Genomic DNA, 20,499 nt, shown 5'->3' with positions numbered 1-20,499 from the left:
TTACTAATGTGCACTATCACCTTGATTGATTTGTTAATGCTGAGCCACTCTTGCATCCCAGGAATAAATGCCACTTTGTTGTGGTGAATAATCCTTTTAATATACTGTTGGATCCTATTGTCCAGTATCTTGTTGAGTATTTTGGCATCCATGTTCATCAGAGACTTTGGTCAGTAATTCTCTTTTTTGATGGGGTCTTTGCCAGGTTTTGGGATCAGGGTAATGCTGGCCTCATAGATGGAGTTTCAAAGTTTTCATTATTTTCTATTTTTTATAACACTTTCAGTAGAATAGGTATTATTTCTTATTCAAATGTTTGGTATAATTCCCCCTGGGAATTCGTCTGGCACTGGACTTTTTTTCTTTTCTTTTCTTTTCTTTCTTTCTCTCTCTCTTTTTTTTTTTTTTTTGTTGTTGTTGTTGTTGTGTGTGTGGGGGGGGGAAGGTTTTTTATTACCACTTCAATTTCATTACTGGTTGTTTGTCTATTCAGGTTGTCTACTTCTTCCTGTATGTTTCAGTCTTGGTAGTTTATAAGTTTCCAGGAAGGTGGCCATTTCTTCCAGGTTGCTTAATTTGTTGGCATATAGTTGCTGGTAATAATTTCTAATAATTGTTTTTATTTCCTTGGTGTTGGTCACGATCTCTCCCCTTTCATCCATGATTTTATTAACTTGGGTATTTTTTCTTTTATTTTTTTAAGATTTTATTTATTTATTTGACAGAGAGATAAATCACAAGTAGGCAGAGAGGCAGACGGGGGGCAGGGTGGATAGCAGGCTCCCTCCTGAGCAGAGAACCCAGTGTGGGACTTGATCTCAGGATCTTGAGATCATGACCTGAGCCAAAGGCAGAGGCTGAACCCACTGAGCCACCCAGGCATCCCCCTTTCTCTTTTCTTTTGAATAAGTCTGGCCAGAGATTTATTGATCTTGTTAATTCTTTCAAAGAACCAGCTTCTAGTTTTGTTGTTCTGTTGTACTGTTTCTCTGGTTTGTATTTCATTGAACTCTGCTCTAATTTTTATTATTTATGTTCTCCTACTTGGTTTTGGTTTTATTTGCTGTTCTTTCTCGAGTTCCATTAGGTATAAGGTCAGTTTGTGCATTTGGGATTTTTCTAATTTTCTGAGAGTCTTGGAAGGCTGTGTATTTCCTTCTTAGTACCACCTCTGACAGTATGGGTGTTCTTCAAGATGTTAAAGGTAGAGTTGCCCTACAACCCACCAATTGCACTACTGGGTATTTATGCCAAAGATACAGATATAATTAAAAGAAGGGCATATACAGTCCAATGTTCATAGCAGCAATGTACACAACAGCCAAAATGTGGAAAGAGCTGAGATGTTCTTCAAAAGATGAATGGATAAAGAAGATGTGGTACATATACCCAATGAAATATTATTCAGCCGTCAGAAAGGATAACTACCCACCATTTGCATTGACATGAATGGAATTGGAAGGGATTATACTAAGTGAAATAAGTCAAGCAAAGAAAGGAAATTATCATATTGTGCCACTCATATGTGAAACATAAGCAATAGCATGGAGGACCATAGGCGAAAGGAGGGAAATCTGCAGTGAGAAAAATCAGAGAAGGAAGTGAACCATGAGAGACTATGGCCTGGGAAAGCTTCAGAGGAGGGGGCATGGGGGATGGGGTAACAGTGTGGTGGGTATTAAGAAGGTCATGTGTTGTAATGAGCACTGGGTGTTATATGCAACTAATGAATCATTGAACACTACATCAAAGCTAATGACGTACTATACATGGGCTAGTTGAACATAATTTAAAAAAATAAAAAAAGCAAAGCTGGAGGCAACACAATTCTAGACCACAATTTATATTATAAAGCTGTAGTGAGACAGTTCGGTATTGGCACAAAAACAGATATATAGATCAATGGAATAGAATATAAAATCTAGAAGTGAAACTATGTTGTTATGGTCAATTAACATTTGGCAACTAACATGCAAAAGAATGGAACTAGACACTTTCTTATACTGTATACAATAATAAATTCAAAATGGATGAAAAACCTAAATGTGAGACTAGAAGCCATCAAAATCCTAGAGGAGATCACAGGCAGTAAGCACTTTGACATTGGCCATAGCAACTTCTTAGTAGATATGTCTCCTGAGGCAAGGGAAACTAAAGGAAAAATAAACTACTGGGACTTCATAAAGATAAAAAGCTTTTGCATATCAAAAGAGAATATCTTTTGATAACACTAAATAACACTAAATAACTAAATAACACTAAAAAGCAACCTATGGTATGGGAGAAAACATTTGTGAATGACATACCTAAAAAAATATTACTATCCAAAAAACCTTTTTAAAAAAATATCAAACTCAACCCCCACCAAAACAAATAATCCAGTTAATAAACGGGCAGAAGACAGGAATAGACATTTTTCCAAAGAAGACATACAAATGAAAAATGACATGAAAAGATGTTTGGGATATCTGGGTGGTTCAGTCCATTAAGCATCTGCATTCAGCTCATATCATGAACCCTGGGTCCTGGGACTGACCCCACATCAAGCTCCCAGCTCAGTGAGGAGTCTGCTTCTCCCTTTCCCTCTGCCTGCCACTTCCCCGCTTGTGTTGTCTCTATCTCTGACAAATAAATAATACCTTTAAAAAATGCTCAACATCACTGATTATCAGGGAAATAAAATTCAAAACTACACTGAACTATCACCTCAAACCTGTCAGAATGGCTACAATTAACAAACCAAGAAACAACAAATGTTGGCAAAAATTTGGAGAAACAGGAATCCTCTTGCTCTGTTGATGGGAATGCAAACTGGTGCAGCCACTCTGGAAAATAGTTTGGAGGTTCCACAAAAAGTTATAAATAGAACTACCTTATGATTTAGCAATTATGCTATTAGGTATTTACCCAAAGGATACAAAAATACTGACTCAAAGGGATATATATATAAACCTGATGTTTAGAGCAGCATTATCAACAATAGCCAAATTATGGGAAGAGCCTAAATGTTTAGCATCTAATGAATGGATAAAGAATATATGGCATATATATATATATATATATATATATATATATATATATATATAGTGTGTGTGTGTGTGTGTGTGTGAAATCAAAGTTGCACAACCCAATGTAATATTACAGCTATAAAAAGAACTAAAACTCTTCTACTGCCCTTTAAATCCAGCACCATAAATACTCAACCGCCACTGCTGCCATGACCTGGACTGTGGACCAGCAACCCTGGTTGACAACTCTACTACCATGGAGGACATAAATGAGTACAACAATATCGAGGAATCCACAGAGGGATACAAGATCCATGTAAACAAGAATCAGCAGGATGATGGTAAAATGTTTATTGGAGGCTTGAGCTGGGATACAAATAAGAAAGATCTGACTGAATATTTGTCTCAGTTTGGGGAAGTTGTAGACTATACAATTAAAACAGATCCAGTGAATTGAAGATCAAATAAATTTGGCTTTGTGCTTTTCAAAGATGCTGCTAGTGTTGATAAGGTTTTAGAACTAAAAGAACACAACCTGGATGGCAAATTGATAGATTCCAAGAGGGCCAAAGCTTTAAAAGGAACCCCAAAAAAGGTTTTTGTGAGTGGGTTGAACCCAGATACTTCTGAAGAACAAATTAGAGACTATTTTGGAGACTTTGGAGAGATTGGAGATATTGAACTTCCCATGGATACAAAAACAAATAGGAGATGAATATTTTTTATCACATATACAGATGAAGAGCCAGTAAAGAAATTGTTAGAAAGCAGGTATCATCAAACTAATTCTGGGAAGTATGAAATCAAAGTTGCAAAACCCAAAGAGGTATATAGGCATCAACAGCAACAACAAAAAGGAGGAAATGGAACTTTAGCTGGCAGACGAGATGGTACTAGGGGCTGTGGACAAGGTCACTGCAAAAACTGGAACCAAACACTTCATAAATATTATGATCAAGGATATGAAAATTACAGTAGTGCATATGGTGGTGATCAAAATTATAGTGGCTATGGTGGCTACAATTATACTAGTCATAACTATGGAAACTATGGATATGGACCGGGGTATGCAGACTACACTGGCCAACAGAGCACTTACAACAAGGCGTGTCAAGGGGTTGGCAATCACCAAAACAATCACCAGCCATACTAAAGGAGGATGTTGGAGAAAACAGGAGAGGATTGCTAAAGTTAATCCATCCTGTAGGACAACATTAAATATTGCTTTTCTGTTGATCAAAGATGATTATTTTATAAAAGACTTTCTAGTGTACAAAACAAAACTCTGTCCAACTGTATATAGCAGCCAATTAATTTTTTTTGTTTTTACTTTGTCATTTGTTGTTTTATGACTCAATGTGAATATGCATTTATACAGATTTTATTTGTATGATTTCATGCCGAACTTCAAATAAATGGTTATATATATATATATATATATATATATATATATATGAAAGAAATTTTGCCGTTTGCCACAACGTGGATGAAGCTAGAGTGCAATATGCTATGTGAAATAAATCAGTCAGGGAAAGACAAATACCATATGATTTCATTCATATGTGGAATAAAAGAAACAAAACAGATGAACTTAGTGGGAAAAAGAGAGACACGTATCATAAAACAAACTTAACTGTAGAGAAAAACTGAATATTGCTGGAGAGAAGGTTGGCTGAGGGATGAGTTAAATGGGTGATGGGTATTAAGGAGGCCACTTGTGGTGAGCTCTGGGTGTTGTATTTCAGTGATGAATCACAAAATTCTGCACTTGAAACTAATATTACACTGTATGTCAACTAATTGGAATTTAAGTAAAAACTTAAAAAAAAAAAAAAAAACAATAGAACTGATCAAAGGAACCAGGAGCTGGTTCTTAGAAAAATCAATAAAATGGATAAATCTCTAGCCAGACTTACCAAAAAGAAAAGATGAAGACCCAAATAAATAAAATCACAAATGAGAGATCAGAAATAGTAATCACCATCACAGAAATACAAACAATTATAATAGAATATTTGTTGGGCTCCCCGCCGAGGGGAGGAGGCGCCCGGGCCAGCCAGAGGCCTCTCCTTGGGGCTGAGCGGGATGGCGAGTGTCGTGAACCCGGAACGCACCCACAGAAGACACCGGGCTCGGGAGGTCTGTCGAAGCAGGATCTCGTTTTATTGAGCAGGGCAGTGGCTTATATGGGGTGAGGGAAGGGAAGTGAGGTCAGCAAAGTGGAAGCCAATGGGGATGTGCCGTGTCGGCGGGAGTTGGGAGAGACACGCCCTGCAGGGGGTGGAGACTCGCGGGAAATGAAACTGATGGGAAAAAACCGAAACCGCCACTTTGGCGCCTTTGTGGTTGGCCATGTGGGTTCCCGATCTGGAAGAGAAGGCCACCCGGCGCCATCTTAGCCTCTTGGGGCCCAACATCTCCCCCTTTTGTTTTTGTATGCATGACTTCTGTCTTAGGTCGCCAGCGGCGGGCCTTCAGGCTTACCCGTCATTGGGGAATCACACTGCTTTGGTGTACCCCCTGTCTTAGGTTGCTCTGCGTCCCCCGCCGGTCTTACCCGTCATTGAATATCATGCCTGTATAGGGGTTTGGTCCCTGACCTGGCGTGGGTTGTTCCTGCAAGGAATCCCATCCGCCATAGGTGGTGAGACTATTGATGGGGCCCCTCGTAGGACTGGTCGTCACGGGTGGCCAGTCTCTGGTATTGCATGAGTTGAATGGCCTCCACTCTTTTTAGGATGGGCCCCAGGAGGGGGAGGAGAAAGGAAAGTAAGCCATTAAAGCTTGTCCAGAAGGGGGAGGTCATCAGGGCGTGGCGGCACTTCTCTAGGTCCTCCTGTAGCTTCTTGATTTTGTCTCGTACAATACCCGACCGGTTGGCAAAGAAACAACATTCCTCCTGTAAAAACAAACATATGCCTCCCTTTTCGGCTGTTAATAGATCTAAGCCTCGCCGGTTTTGGAGTACCACAGTGGCTAAGGAGGCCAATTGTTCCTGGAGGTTTAAGATGGTTCCCGCTATTGTTTGGAGATCATCAATCATTTGTTGGGAGAGTGTTTTATAAAAATGGAGAGAGGTGCCCAAACCGGCCGACCCAGTGGCTACCCCGGCAGTGATGCCGAGCCCCAATAAGAGAGGGATGGCGGGATTGGCTCGAGCATTTCTCTCTGCAATTTGTTGGCATTCCTCCTTGTATAGGGCTGTCCACTTTATATATAAGGCCCCTGGAAGAACGGCCCTAGCTAGCGACCGCCAGTCAGCTGCTGTACATGGGGCATGGGCCAGACCTCGGAGGATGGTTTCTGTCCATGGGGCATTGGGCCCGTCCTCTAATACTGCCTTTTTGAGCTCCTTAAGGTCCCCAGGTTCCCATGGGTACCAAGGAGCCGGACGGTTGCCTCCTGGGTTAACGTAAACAAAGTGCTGCCAGGAGGCAGAGAAAAGATTCCCGGTTTTAGAGCTCATAAGGCCCAACAGAGGAGCAGACACCATGCTTTCCCATCAGCCAGGGGGGAGGGGTTAGGCAGTCCAAGTCAGGCCAGAGAACACAGGGAAATTTCCCCGAAACAAAGAGAGTTTCGGCAGCTGCTTGGGAATATTCCCTATAGTCTCTGTCTCGAGTTAGACCAACCCAAGTTGGCTCCAGTTATAGCCATTAACAAGGAAGTGAGTGAGGGAGAAGCCCCCACATCTATTAGGAGAAACAGAGAGAAATACAGCAAGAGTCCCCTTTGTTAGGGATGGCCCAGCAACCCGGGTTTACTAGAAGAAAGCACTAGAAGAAGGCTTATTTGCATAATTATTATCCAATATGTCAGGAGGAAATTTACTAGTTGACTCACCGAATCTGGTTTTAGCTCTTAATACCTATCTCTTATATTCCCTCCCGACATGTACGATGTCCTCAGATTCAAACGGGGCAGACATCCTCCCCTTAAACAGAATGTAACCTTAATCAAGGGAAACACAAAGGACAACGAGAAAGACACACAAAACAATTAACGAGCCGGCAAAGAAAGACGCTGCGCGATTTCGGTACAGATCCGAAAGTACAAATTCAAACGGCCAAGGGGAACCGCGAGTTTCCCCTGTGGCCCACAAACGAATGGGGCCCCGAAAAAGCGGGCCCCTCTAATCCCTGGGGCGTCCCCCAGGGTGGCAGGGGAGAAGTCCGAGTTCGTCAACTCCTTCTCAAGCTGCCCAAAATACGAAGCAACAACGTTGTTGTACGAAACAGAAAACAGAGCACCGATAACTGACAGACGAGACAGACGAACAGGGGAACAGGAACATCGATATCGAAACACAAGTGTTGGCCAGCTTACCTCCCGGTGAGAGTCGGTTGGGTCCTTGGGCAGGAGTCCGATGATCTTTACAAACAAGTTTTGGGTGGGGCGGAGCTGATTGGCTGACAATTTACTTGGTGTTAGTGGATTGGCTTTGGAGGACCCGCGCGCGCGAAGGAAAAGGCGGGAAGGGGGAGTGAAGAGGGGGAGTTGGACCTTATTACTCAGCAGAGAAGCATCCTGCCTACGTGACTATGCGGACCCCTGCCTACGTGACTATGCCTCGGCTATTAGCAGAAGGTATCTTGTTCAAACAGGAGACAAATGTCACACCCTGAAAGCCAAGCGGTTACAGAAAGGCAAAAGAGCGGTTAAATTGGTCAACAACTGGGGGAAGGGTCTTTCATTGCAAGGGGAGGAGGGGTATTCTTGCACAAGCGGTTACAAGAAGGCAAAAGAGCAGTTAATTAGTTAACAATTGGGGGAAGGGTCTTTCATTCCCCCCCTTTTTCTTTATCATGGATAGAATCTTATATCCATTTGTCCTGTTCAGTCTGGGGCTCGGTTTGTTTAAGGAGTTGATATTGCTGTGTCAGTACCATGGTCTGGATTACTGACAAGCGGTCTTTTATAAACTGTACGAGTTTATTTAAGATACAAGGGCCGATGGAGAGGTTTAGTAGAAGTATAATAAGGGGCCCTAAGATGGTGGATAGTAAGGTGGTGAGCCAAGGAGATCGATTAAACCAATTTTCAAACCAGCCCTGGTGGGATTCAAAATCCTTTTTTCTTTGGGCTAGTCTTTCTCTGAGTTTATCCATGGTTTCCCTAACAACCCCTGTATGGTCCGCATAAAAACAACATTCTTCCTTGAGGGCTACGCATAATCCCCCCTCTCTCAAGAACAATAGGTCCAGCCCTCTCCTGTTTTGTAGGACCACCTCGGAGAGGGAGGTTAGGGATTTTTCTAAGGCAGTGATATTGAAGGCCTGGTTACAATTGGGAGTCTCCTGGTGGAATGTTACATTCCTTGTTAATGAGATTTAGGTTTAGAAGAAATTTAACTTTATTTACCTTTCCTTCTACCTCCGCCTCCTTCAGTTTTTCATGGAGGGTAGGGTGACATTAGGGCTATTGATAAGTTAACTTCTTTGTTGTAAATCTCAAGGACATTTGCAAACCAAGGGAGACTCCTACCCTGCAGGACTGTGATTTCTGCAAGTTAGCTATTTATCGTTTTATGGCAGTCAGGGGTGCCTGAGGAATGCTACACATATGGAGGGGAGCGGGTGAAGGGGGGGTGCAAGGTGCCAGCTTTTGCTTTGTCCTCAGCCAGCCTCCTGCTCCCTCATCATTCCCCCCTGAACAATTTTGACCCTTAAATCTCTAAGGTGGTTGAAGGTGGAAGGTCTCATCTTCTGTAACTTCTTCATGCTGAATAGGGGCGTAGAGCTGTCCCTACCTGCTCCGGTCAATATTGGTCAGGGTAGGGACGTATAAGGGAGTTACGAAAGGTGGAGGCAGCTGAATCCAGCGCTGACAGTGAAGAGGCATCCTCGCGTGCGATAAGGATAAAACATTGTCCTATGCTCCGGAGGGGGGGGGGCAATAAGGAGGCGGAGGAGTGGGCGCTGATGGTTGGAGGAAGGGGTTAGTAGAAGGGGGGGCGCGTAGGAGGGCCTTCAGCCCGAGATTTGGGTTGGAGATCCGGGGGCCAAGGAGCTGCATCAAAGGAATCTAGCGAGGGATAGAGCCTCTTTGGTTTAACAGGGGGGTCTCCAGTGGTGTTTGAGACGGTGGAGGCGGGCTCCTTTGAGGGCTGGTGGGATTCATTTGGGGCAGCTGCTTCGGGAGGGTTGACATGGGCTTTGCGAACTCATTGTTCGATACGGTCCCAGGTGTCCCAGTCAAAGAGATTACTTTCAGGCAGCCAAGGGGCGGCTTTAATAAGGGTTTCCCATGTTTTGAGAGCCTGGGAGTCGGTGAGGGAAAGACCGCGGCTCTTCAGAAGGAAGCGTAGGGATTCTAAGGAAGGGTCATTTTTAGAAAAGGACTGCCCCATAGCTTATGGGGGTACACTCACCCGTAGACCGATTGGCCCGTCAGCGAGAAGAGCGAGGTTCCTCACATGGGGCACCAGTTGTTGGGCTCCCTGCCGAGGGGAGGAGGTGCCCGGGCCAGCCGGAGGCCTCTCCTTGGGGCTGAGCGGGATGGCGAGTGTCGCGAACCCGGAACGCACCCACAGAAGACACCGGGCTCGGGAGGTCTGTCGAAGCAGGATCTCGTTTTATTGAGCAGGGCAGCGGCTTATATGGGGTGAGGGAAGGGAAGTGAGGTCAGCAAAGTGGGGGCCAATGGGGATGTGCCGTGTCGGCGGGAGTTGGGAGAGACACGCCCTGCAGGGGGTGGAGACTCGCGGGAAACGAAACTGATGGGAAAAAACCGAAACCGCCACTTTGGCGCCTTTGTGGTCGGCCATGTGGGTTCCCGATCTGGAAGAGAAGGCCACCCGGCGCCATCTTAGCCTCTTGGGGCCCAACAAATATTATGACAATTTTTATACCAACATAAAGACAACCTAGAAGAAGTAGATAAATTCCTATAAACAAGTAAAGTGCCAAAATTTTATAAGCAAGAAATGGAGAATTTTAACACAGAGATAACCAGCAAAGAAATAGGTTCAGTAATCAAAAAACTCCCAACAAACAAAAACCATGGCCAGATGGCTTCACAGGTGAATTCTGCCAAACATATAAAGAAGAGTTAGTATCTATTCTTCTCAAACTATTCCAAAAAATAGAAATGGAAGGAAAACGTCCATATTCATTTTGAGGCCAGCATTACCATGATACCAAAACCAAATAAAGGCACCACAATAAAAGACAACTACACAATAAAAGACACAATAAAATACACAATAAAAGGCAATATCTCTGATGAACACAGATTCAAAAATCCTCAAAAAAATAATTGCCAGGGCGCCTGGGTGGCTCAGTGGGTTAAGCTGCTGCCTTCGGCTTGGGTCATGATCTTGGGGTCCTGGGATCGAGTCCCGCATCGGGCTCTCTGCTCAGTGGGGAGCCTGCTTCCCTCTCTCTCTCTCTCTGCCTGCCTCTCCATCTACTTGTGATTTCTCTTTGTCAAGTAAATAAATAAAATCTTAAAAAAATAAAAAAATAAAAAATAAATAAAAAAAATAATTGCCAACCAAATCGAACAATGCATTGAAAAATCATTCACCACCTTCAAGTGTGATTTATTCCTGTTTTGCAAGTGCAGTTCAAGACTCACAAATCAATTAATGTGATATATCACATTGATTAAATTTAAACATTTTAAAATAGCAACTAAAAAATTAAAAGAAAGGATAAGAACCCTATGATCATCTCAATAGATGCAGAAATGGCATTTGACACAGTAGAACATTCATTCATGATGAAAACCTTCAACAAAGTTTACAGGGAGCATACCTCAACATTATAATGAAACATTATATATGAAACATTATATATGAACATTATATAACAACATTATATATGAAAACCCCACATGTATTATCATCCTCAATGGAGAAAAATTGAGAGCTCCTCCTCTACGGTCAAGGACAAAAGAAGGATGTCTAGTTTTAGCACTTTTATTCCACACAGTATAGGAAGTCCTAGCCACAACAGTCAGAGAACAAAAAGAAATAAAAGGCATCTAAATCAGCAAGGAAGAAGTCAAACTTTCATTATTTGCAGATGACATGATTCTCTATATAGAAAACCCAAAAAATTTCACCAAAAAATATCTGCTAGAGGTCATAAACCAATTCAGTAAAGTTTCAGGATACAGAATCAACATACATAAATTTATTGGATTTCTATACATCACTAATGAAGCAGTAGAAAGAGAAATTTAGGAATGAACCCCTTTATAATTCCATCAAAAACAGTAAGATACCTAGGAATAAACCTAACCAAAGGTGTGAAAAACCTATAATCTGAAAACTGTAAGACACTGATGAAAGATATTGAAGATGACACAAAGAAATGGAAAGACATTGCATGTTCGTAGTTTGGAAGAACAAATATTGTTAACATATCTATACTACCCAAAGCGATCTACAAGTTTGATGACATCCTTATCAAAATACCACAAGCATTTTTCACACAGCTAGAACAAACAAACCTAACATTTGTTTGGAACCACAGAAAACCCTAAATAGCAAAAGCCATCTTGAAAAAGAAAATTAAACCTGGAGGAATCACAATTCCAGACTTTATATTACAAAGCTGTAGTGATCAAGACAGTATGTACTGATACATAAATGGACACATAAATCAAGAGAACAAAACAGAAATCCCAGAAATGAACCCAGAACTCTACGGTCAATTAATCTTCAACAAAGCAGGAAAGAATATCCAATGGCAGGGGGGCGGGGAACATAGTCTCTTCAACAAAAGATGTTGAAAATCTGGACAGCCACATGAAAAAGAATGAAACTGGACCACTTTCATACACCATACACAAGTGTAAATTTGAAATAGATTAAAGACCTAATGTTATACCAGAAAGCATAAAAATCCTAGAAGAGAAAGGAATCCATCAAACTCCTAGAGGAGAACACAGGCAGTAATCTCTTCGACATCAGTCACAGCAACTTCTTTCAAGATACGTCTCCAAAGTTAAAAGAAACAAGCGAAAATGAACTTTCGGGACTTCATCAAGATAAAAACTTCTGCACAGCCAAGGAAACAGTCAACAAAACAAAAAGGCAACCCACAGAATGGGAGAAGATATTCGTAAATGACACTACAAAAGGCTGATATCCAAGATCTGTAAAGAACTCCTCAAACCCAACATACACAAAACAGATAATCACATCAAAAAAATGGGCAGAAGACATGAACAGACACTTCTCCAATGAAGACATATAAATAGCTTGCAGACACATGAAAAAATGTTCATCATCATTAGCCATCGGGGAAATTCAAATCAAAACCACAATGAGGTATCACCTTACACCAGTTAGAATGACAAGAATTAACAAGGCAAGAAACAACAAATGTTGGAGAGGTTGTGTAGAAAGAGGAACCCTCTTACAGTGTTGGTGGGAATGCAAGTTGGTGTAGCCACTTTGTAAAACAGTGTGGAGATTTCTCAAAAAGTTAAAAATAGAGCTACTCTATGACCCAGCAATTGTACCACTGGGTATTTACCCCAAAGATACAGATGTAGTGAAAAGAAGGCTCATATGTACCTCAATGTTCATAGCAGCAATATCCACAATAACCAAACTGTGGAAAGAGATGAGATGCCCCTCAACAGACAAATGGATAAAAAAAATGTGGTCCATATATACGATGGAATATTACTCAGGCATCAGAAAAGATGAATACTGAAATTTTGTATCAACATGGATGGGACTGGAGGAGACTATGCTGAGTGAAATAAGTCAAGCAGAAAATTTCAATTATCATATAGTTTCACTTACTTGTGGAACATAAGGAATAACACGGAGGACATAAGAGAAGGAAAAGAAAAATGAAGAGGGAGAAAAACCACAAGAGACTATGAACTCTAAGTAACAAACTGAGGGTTTTGGGGGAAGATGGGTCAGCAGATGGGTAAGCCTGGTGGTGGGTATTAAGGAGGGCACATATTGCATGGAGCACTGGGTGTTATTCATAAGCAATGAAACTTGAAACACTGCATCAAAAACTAATGATGTATTGTATGGTGACTAACATAACACAATTAAAAAAAATGTCTTAGAAGAGAACACAGGTAGTAACCTCTTTGACACTGACCATAGATAGCAACAATATACTAGATATGTGTCCTGAGGCAAGAGAAACAAAAACAAAAATAAAGTATTGGGACTACATAAAAATAAAAGAGCTTCTGTACAGTGATGGAAACTATCCAATTAGGATTAGGATTTTAGCTTTTTTTTTATTATTATTTTTTGGCTTACAGGAGATACAATTTAGTCCGTAACTGTGTCATCGTCAAAAATTGATAATTTTAGAAATGGAGATATCATTTATTAAATTTTGACTCTACTTTGGGTCCTGGATAAATCACTTCTTTTTTCTGAGTCTCATTTATGTGTAAAATGGAGAGAAGAATATTGACCTCATTCTGTTTTGTGAAGATCAATGCTGGTGAATGTAAAAATCATGGCACATAGTAGGAGGCTAGAAAATGATAGTTTTATTAATATTAGTATGAGATTCCTTTGTTCAGGTAAGTAGTAGGCCAGGTTGTATTTGCTAGAATTAGTATCATCCAGGTTTAAATGATACGTATAAACTATGGGTTATTTTATATGTTATGTCTAATGCTTGCTGATATGATTTCTGCTTGGATGTCTCTTCATCATTATATTAGGTAAAATGTACCTTATACCACAGATGAAAATACAACCACTTGTGTTTCAATATTACAGACTCCCTAATTTGAAAAACATCTAAAAATTCCAGTGAGAATCCCCAAATTATATAATGGCTCCCTGGATACAAATTTGTAGCTTTATCTGTGATTTAGCAGAAAATAAATTAAAACTTTGTTTTCAGACAGCTTCTTTGGTTGAAATGGAGTATAAATATCTATATACCTATCTAAATACCTATCTCTCTTTCTCAAAACATGTATATCTTAGGTAAAAAATGACTCAAAATTTGCTTGGTCTAGAAAAGAATAAAAAACAAATTTAAGTTTGTGGCTGACAATGGCCATTACCATGGAGTGGGGGTGGGGGGCAGGGGATGCCACTGCAAATGTGAAGGGAATGCAGATATGAAGAACTGCACTTGATGGCAAACCACATGTAGCCTATGCCTGGAGTATAAAGGCTACTGTCAGCTCTTTAATAGTCTGACTTTCTACAATTTTCAGAGTCTCACAGTGCAGATGTGTCAAGCAGAATTTGCCTCACAGTGTTTGGATTAGCTGTAAATCTACTAATCCAAGCCAGCATCCAAGAGGCTATTACTAGATCCAAGGGTGCATAAATTTCCACCACTCTTTCATCATTCTGGGCCCCAGATGGCCTAAATGGACATAAGGCATAATAAGATCTAGGAAAACATTATTATATTCTTAGGTCAAAATTCACAGCCCAACCTCTTTTTTTTTTTTTTCCTTTTTCAGGCTGGTAGGGATGATATCCTTGAAGTGCTAATACTCACTGTTGATTTACTCTGCTGACTGCTTTCAAAGTTCACAGTATTTATTTTAGATATAAATAGTATTATTGATAAATTCTATAACAAAAATACCTATTCTTATGCTAATTCACACCAACTGTTATAGTAAAGATAATGTCAGTTTGTCCCTCTGTTTATATTTACAGATTAAAAAATATTTTAGCAATAGAAAGATAAAATTTGAACTATACTGTTAATGGTGACTTAGTGTTGTCAATACATCCTAAAATTGCCAGGTTTATAAATGGCCCTTTTGAAACCGGAAAGTTGTAAGAAAGCAAAATAGAATAAAATTTGAAATGTGTGCTTGTTTAATACCCCTTCCACCATCTCTAGCTGAGAATACAGGTGCCAGAGCACAAGAGTTCCTGTCAGTTTCTAAAGTTACACTTTTATTCACTAAACAAGCATCCTTATCCTGGTTACCAAATAGAGCACTCAACAGGAGCCCCTGAGTGTGCATATTAAATGTCATTTATGCCTCTGCCTGGGCCATCCACTTTAAGAAATGCTTGATCTCAGTCTGTTTCATGGTTTTCCTGTGCTCCCTGGCTTTGGTAATGAACTTTCCCTAGAGACGTTTCTCAGAAAGGATCTTCATGCAGAATAGTTGATGCACATGATTCTATTTTAAAAACCACATGTTCAGCACATTTTGCTTTTGTGAAATGGAATATGGTTTAACTTTGCTTCGATCAAAAAGATCATGGCTGGAAGGACTTATGTCAAAGTGCACAAGGTTTTATATACAATGAGGATTTTTTTCTCCTTCTTCTTATGATTGAAGAGGATAAAATATAAAACATACTCTTTGCCGCAACAGTTGCTTTTTTACATATGAATTACTTTATAAGGCAGCTTGTTATGAAAACACCATTTTCTCTAATTTTTTTTGTATTCAACCTATTTATTGTAAGGTTCACATGAAGAAAAACAGCTCTTGACTCTACTATGAAACCTAATATGCATTCACAGTAAACAGTCTCAATGTCTGAATGTAATGGGTTGTATTAAAGGCTATTCTTGGAGTTAAATGTGCTATTATATCAGCATTGTACCCAGGAAGGTAGTTCAAAAAATACTTTTCCTAAATCAGTATTCAAATTCAGTGAAATGTGTATCAGAATATGGAAAAACACTGACTTAGAAAATGAGTGATAAAATTAAAATTAATAGTTTATTTCTGAATTGTATTATTAAATCATAGGCAATAACAACATAAACAAGCCTTGCCTCTGGCATTATTTTGTAACACCTGTGTTCCTCAATGCCAGCTTAAGAGTAAAATCTTTGGATATTGACTTTTTATTGAAAGGAGATAATTTTGACTCTTTAGAATCTAGAATCCAAATAATCCTCATTCATAAATATACTTGTTGATTTTTTGGTTTTAGTTTTACAAATTACAACTGCTCATAGTTAAAACTACATCAAAGTAGTTTGTCTCCGTAGCCTATCTTAAAGGAAATCAACAAAGATTTATTGAGTATTCACCCTATTCAAGGAATAATAGTGGAATCTGAGGGTACAAAAGAGCCAGATGTCATGTATAACCTTGTGAAATTTACTTTACCATCCAGTTAAGAAGATGAGGCAAACTTGCATAAGAAGTTAAAAATGAATAGAAAATGATTGCTTGTGGGGTGCCTGGGTGTCTCAGTGGGTTAAGCCTCTGCCTTTGGCTCAGGTTATGATCTCAGGGTCCTGGGATTAAGCCCTGCATCCAGCTCTCTGCTCAGCTGGGATCCTGCTTCCCCCTCTCTCCCTGCCTGCCTCTCTGCCTACTTGTGACCTCTCTCTCTGCCAAATAAATAAATAAAATCTTTTAAAAAATGACAGCTTGTAAAATATCCCTGTGCAAGGACTTAATTGAGTTCTAGTAGCAATATTGCTGCTTATTGGTTATTAATTTATCAAACACTTATTGGGTACTTTTTAAAATCTTCCAGTCACTGTGCCAAGAACTGACCTTGAGGAAACATAATCTTTGCTTTTCCTTCTTTTCAGGCTACTTGTGAAGAACCTATGAAATTATATACTTAGTTATACAAATACATATAGATGTAATGAATGGGTGCCAAAGCAGTGGAGGGGCAGATTTAGGACAGATTTACATTTTACTTTCCACGACTGATTTGCAAGTGAAATTTATACTTCAGAAACCTTCTAAAAGATATCACTATAATTTGCATGTTATATTTTGCTACTGTTTTGTTTTGTTTATTGCTATATTAGAGATGTTATAACAAACTTACCACAGACTCAGCGGCTTAAGCAATAAACATTAATTTTCCCAGTTCTGGGGGCTGGGAAGTCAAAGATCAAGGTGTTGGCAGATCTGGTGTTTGTTGAGGTCTTCTTTCCTGGCTTGTAGACAGCTGCTTTCTTGTTGTATCCTCAAGCATTCCAGAGAGAGAGAGAGAGAGAGAGAGAGAGAGGAAGCTATCTTTTATCTCTTCTTAATAGGGTACTAATCCCATTGTACCACCCTCTTGACCCAGAGACCTCCCAAAGATCCCACTGAAGGGGACTAAATACTATCTAAATATTATCGCACGGATGATTACAGTTTCTACATAAGAGTTTGGGAGAGACACAAACATGCAGCTCTTAAAAATTGCTCAATTAACCCATTTAAAGAGGGACCCAAATTTGAAGGTTATGTTAGATTCATGTGATCTCAATTGTGCTAAACTTAAAAATCAAGTGAGAGGAAAATGGCTATGATTATTATTACCTTTTGGAGGAGCGAGTCTGAAAAATGAGTCAGTAAGTGCTACAATCTAAAACACTTGGTAACTTCAGTAGACATAAAGGTGCAGGTACTTAAAAAAGAAAGATAAGGGGCGCCTGGGTGGCTCAGTGGGTAAAGCCGCTGCCTTCGGCTCAGGTCGTGATCTCAGGGTCCTGGGATCGAGTCCTGAGTCGGGCTCTCTGCTCAGCGGGGAGCCTGCTTCCTCCTCTCTCTCTCTCTGTCTGCCTCTCTGCCTACTTGTGATCTCTCTCTCTGTCAAATAAATAAAAAAAAAAGAAAGATAATATTCTAGTCAATGTTTTTCTTCCTAAACCACCCAACAAAGTACACAGGACATTAGAAAGTAATTTGAGATAAAACTTGAAACTGTAATAATAGGGTCAGTTAAAGCCTTACAGACATGCAGTCTTTAGTTGGAATAGACCAGGAATGCTCTTTCTAGGATGTATTAACTATCCAGTATAGTCAGGTAGCTGGGATCAAAACTTATCTTTGTATAGGAAGAAGGTCCAGTCACCCCTAAGATAGGTGGTTGTGTTAGTCAGCCTGAGCTGTTAAATTAAGTTACTGGAGACTGGGGACATCTGGGTGGCTCATTTAAGAACCTGACTTCAGCTCAGGTCATGATCCTAGGCTCCTGGGATTGAGTCAGGCCTCAGGGTCCTTGCTTGGTGGGGAGTCTGCTTCTCCCTCTGCCTGTTGATCTTCCTACTTATGCTTTCTCTCTCTCTCTCTCCCTCTCTCTCTCTCTTTCTCTCTGTCAAATAAATAAATAAAACCTTAAAAAAATAAATTACCATAGACTGGGTGCTTTAAACAGCAAACATTTGCTTCTCACAGTTCTGGAGGCTGGGAAGTTCAAAATCATGGTACCTGCCTGCCCTTGGTGAGAATCCTCTTGCCTTGTGGATGGCGAACTTATCCTTATGTCCTCAAATAGCAGAATGAGAAAAGATTAGCTCTCTTCTTATGGACTTATGAGACCCATCATGTGGGCTTTACCCTTATGACCTAATTACTTCCCAATGTTCCATCCCTATATATCATAATATTAGGGCTTCAATTTTTGAGGTGACAAATATTCAATCCAAAACAATAAATGATATCTAGTGGTATCTGTCTCTCTGTTGATTGCCAAGATTTATTCAATGAGTGTAGTTTTTGAGGAAGGTGTCCCATTTCTCCTGATTATAGCAATGTATCTTGGTAACTTAGATAACTTCCTTATAAAATGAAATGTAGTGTGATACTTTCCAGACCTCCATTCTTCTTCATTTTTGATCTTTGGATCCTCTCTTTCCTCTCACTCTGCTGAAGAATTTGTAAGAACCATTGCTATTCCTATAGCAATAGTTAAAATTATTTTATTTCTGTCCATAGTAGTTTTAAAACAGTTAAGTACAACAGAAAAAATTATGCCCACTTAGACAAAAAGTAAGGCACATTGAAAAGGGAAACAATATTCAAACTCAATCCTTATAACTTAAGATCACACTGGGTGGGAGGGGTGTGGGAGGGATGGGGTGGTTGGGTGATGGTCATTGGGGAGGGTATGTGTTGTGGTAAGCACTGTGTATTGTATGAGACTGATGAATCACAGACCTGTACCCCTGAAACAATAATACATTATATGTTAAAAATGATTATAAAAATTCCCTTGTGAGTTCTAAAATAAAAATAAAAATGGAATTAAAGTTTAAAAAAAAAGTCATACTGGGATCCCAAAGCACTATATGGCAACTTTTTTTTTTCCCATTATTAGAAGCACTGTATTTTCTGCTTATCAAAATGATGCCATGTAATATGAAAAAAAAAACTTACAAGGAATATGATACAAATTATTAAAAACCTTTCATAAAAATGCATATCTATAATTTGAAAATGGACTCTGAACCCTTCATAAAAAATACTAAGAATATTCATCCTTTCTGATGGAGGCATAATACTCCATAGTGTATATGGACCATATCTTCCTTATCCATTCGTCCATTGAAGGGCATCTTGGTTCTTTCCACAGTTTGGCGACCATGGCCATTGCTGCTATAAACATTGGGGTACAGATGGCCCTTCTTTTCACTACATCTGTATCTTTGTGGGTATTATGGAGGGCATGGATTGCACGGAGCACTGGGTATGGTGCAAATATAATGAATACTGTTGTGCTGAAAATAAATAAAAAATAAATTTTAAAAATACTAAGACTACACTAATTATGTGCATCAAATTTATCATTTTCTTAAATCATCAACCCTTGCTCCCATATGATGAAGTTTGGGGTCAAAAAGTTTTGAGTACTAAACATCAATAGACCAGAAACTAGTAAGATCTGGTATGTTTAGAGCAAGTGTTCTTTTGAACTTTTCATGAGGGAAAGGGGATGAAGATATCATCCACCTCTTCAATATTCTTATAAAGTCCAGGGCCTTTTCCCAGGAAAAAATGTGAATATACACATATGAACAAAATTTATAAAATAATTGAGGAACTTCATGGAAATATTGAAGTGTCTTGCTGAATCCAGATTTTAATAATTTTTTTTTTGAGTCCTTTTCTCTACACATCACTGAGATTGCCAGATAGTTGAATCAGGAGTATTAAGTGAACAGGATTTTTCTGGGAGCATTTAGCACAGTTGTCAAAACAAATCATTCTTAATAAAAGCTAAGAAACCCTCAATTGGATAGATTTAGGATTTAGCATATTGTTGTATAGGTTTTTGTTTTTTTTTAGGTTTTTGTTGTCATTCTTAGGTTAATGTCTTCAATTTAGATTAAGGAAATGAAAAAATCTTTCAAGATTTTATTTATTTACTTAAGAGACAGAGAGAGCATGAACAGAAAGAGGGAGGAGCAGATTTCCTACTGGGCAGGGAGCCCAATGCAGGGCTTTATTCCAGGACCCTGAGATCATGACCTGAGACAAAAGCAGATGCTTGACTGACTGAGCCACCCAAGCACCCCAAGCAAGTGAAATTTTAACACAAGGCTAACTTACATTCATGTAACAGTTCATAACATGTCAGTTTTTCATAAATATTTTGTCTATTTTTGCTCTCAGAACAACTTATTCACCTCTCCCTATGTTTAGTCTGAAAGAGAAAATAGATTCCTTTATCAAGTCCCATAACATAGAAAGTATTTACAAAAGATTTTCTACCAATGTTTTGTACAATTATTTCCAAAGATAGAAAAGCTGTTTTTCTGTTTGGGTTATAGATCACACCTCTTTTCATATATCAGTCTGCAAGCAGAAATGG

At 39.6% G+C, this 20,499-nt stretch overlaps 1 pseudogene; it reads left to right on the top strand.

Moving 5' to 3' along the window:
* Positions 1–3,255: 3,255 nt before the first annotated feature.
* On the top strand, positions 3,256–4,161 carry LOC116583493 (annotated as a pseudogene).
* Positions 4,162–20,499: the final 16,338 nt, after the last annotated feature.

This window comes from Mustela erminea, chromosome X (genome assembly GCF_009829155.1).
Source record: "Mustela erminea isolate mMusErm1 chromosome X, mMusErm1.Pri, whole genome shotgun sequence".
NCBI classification, from domain to species: Eukaryota; Metazoa; Chordata; class Mammalia; order Carnivora; family Mustelidae; genus Mustela; species Mustela erminea.
The sequence above is the reverse complement of the archived record's forward strand: the minus strand, read 5'-3'. Positions and strand labels throughout refer to the sequence as shown.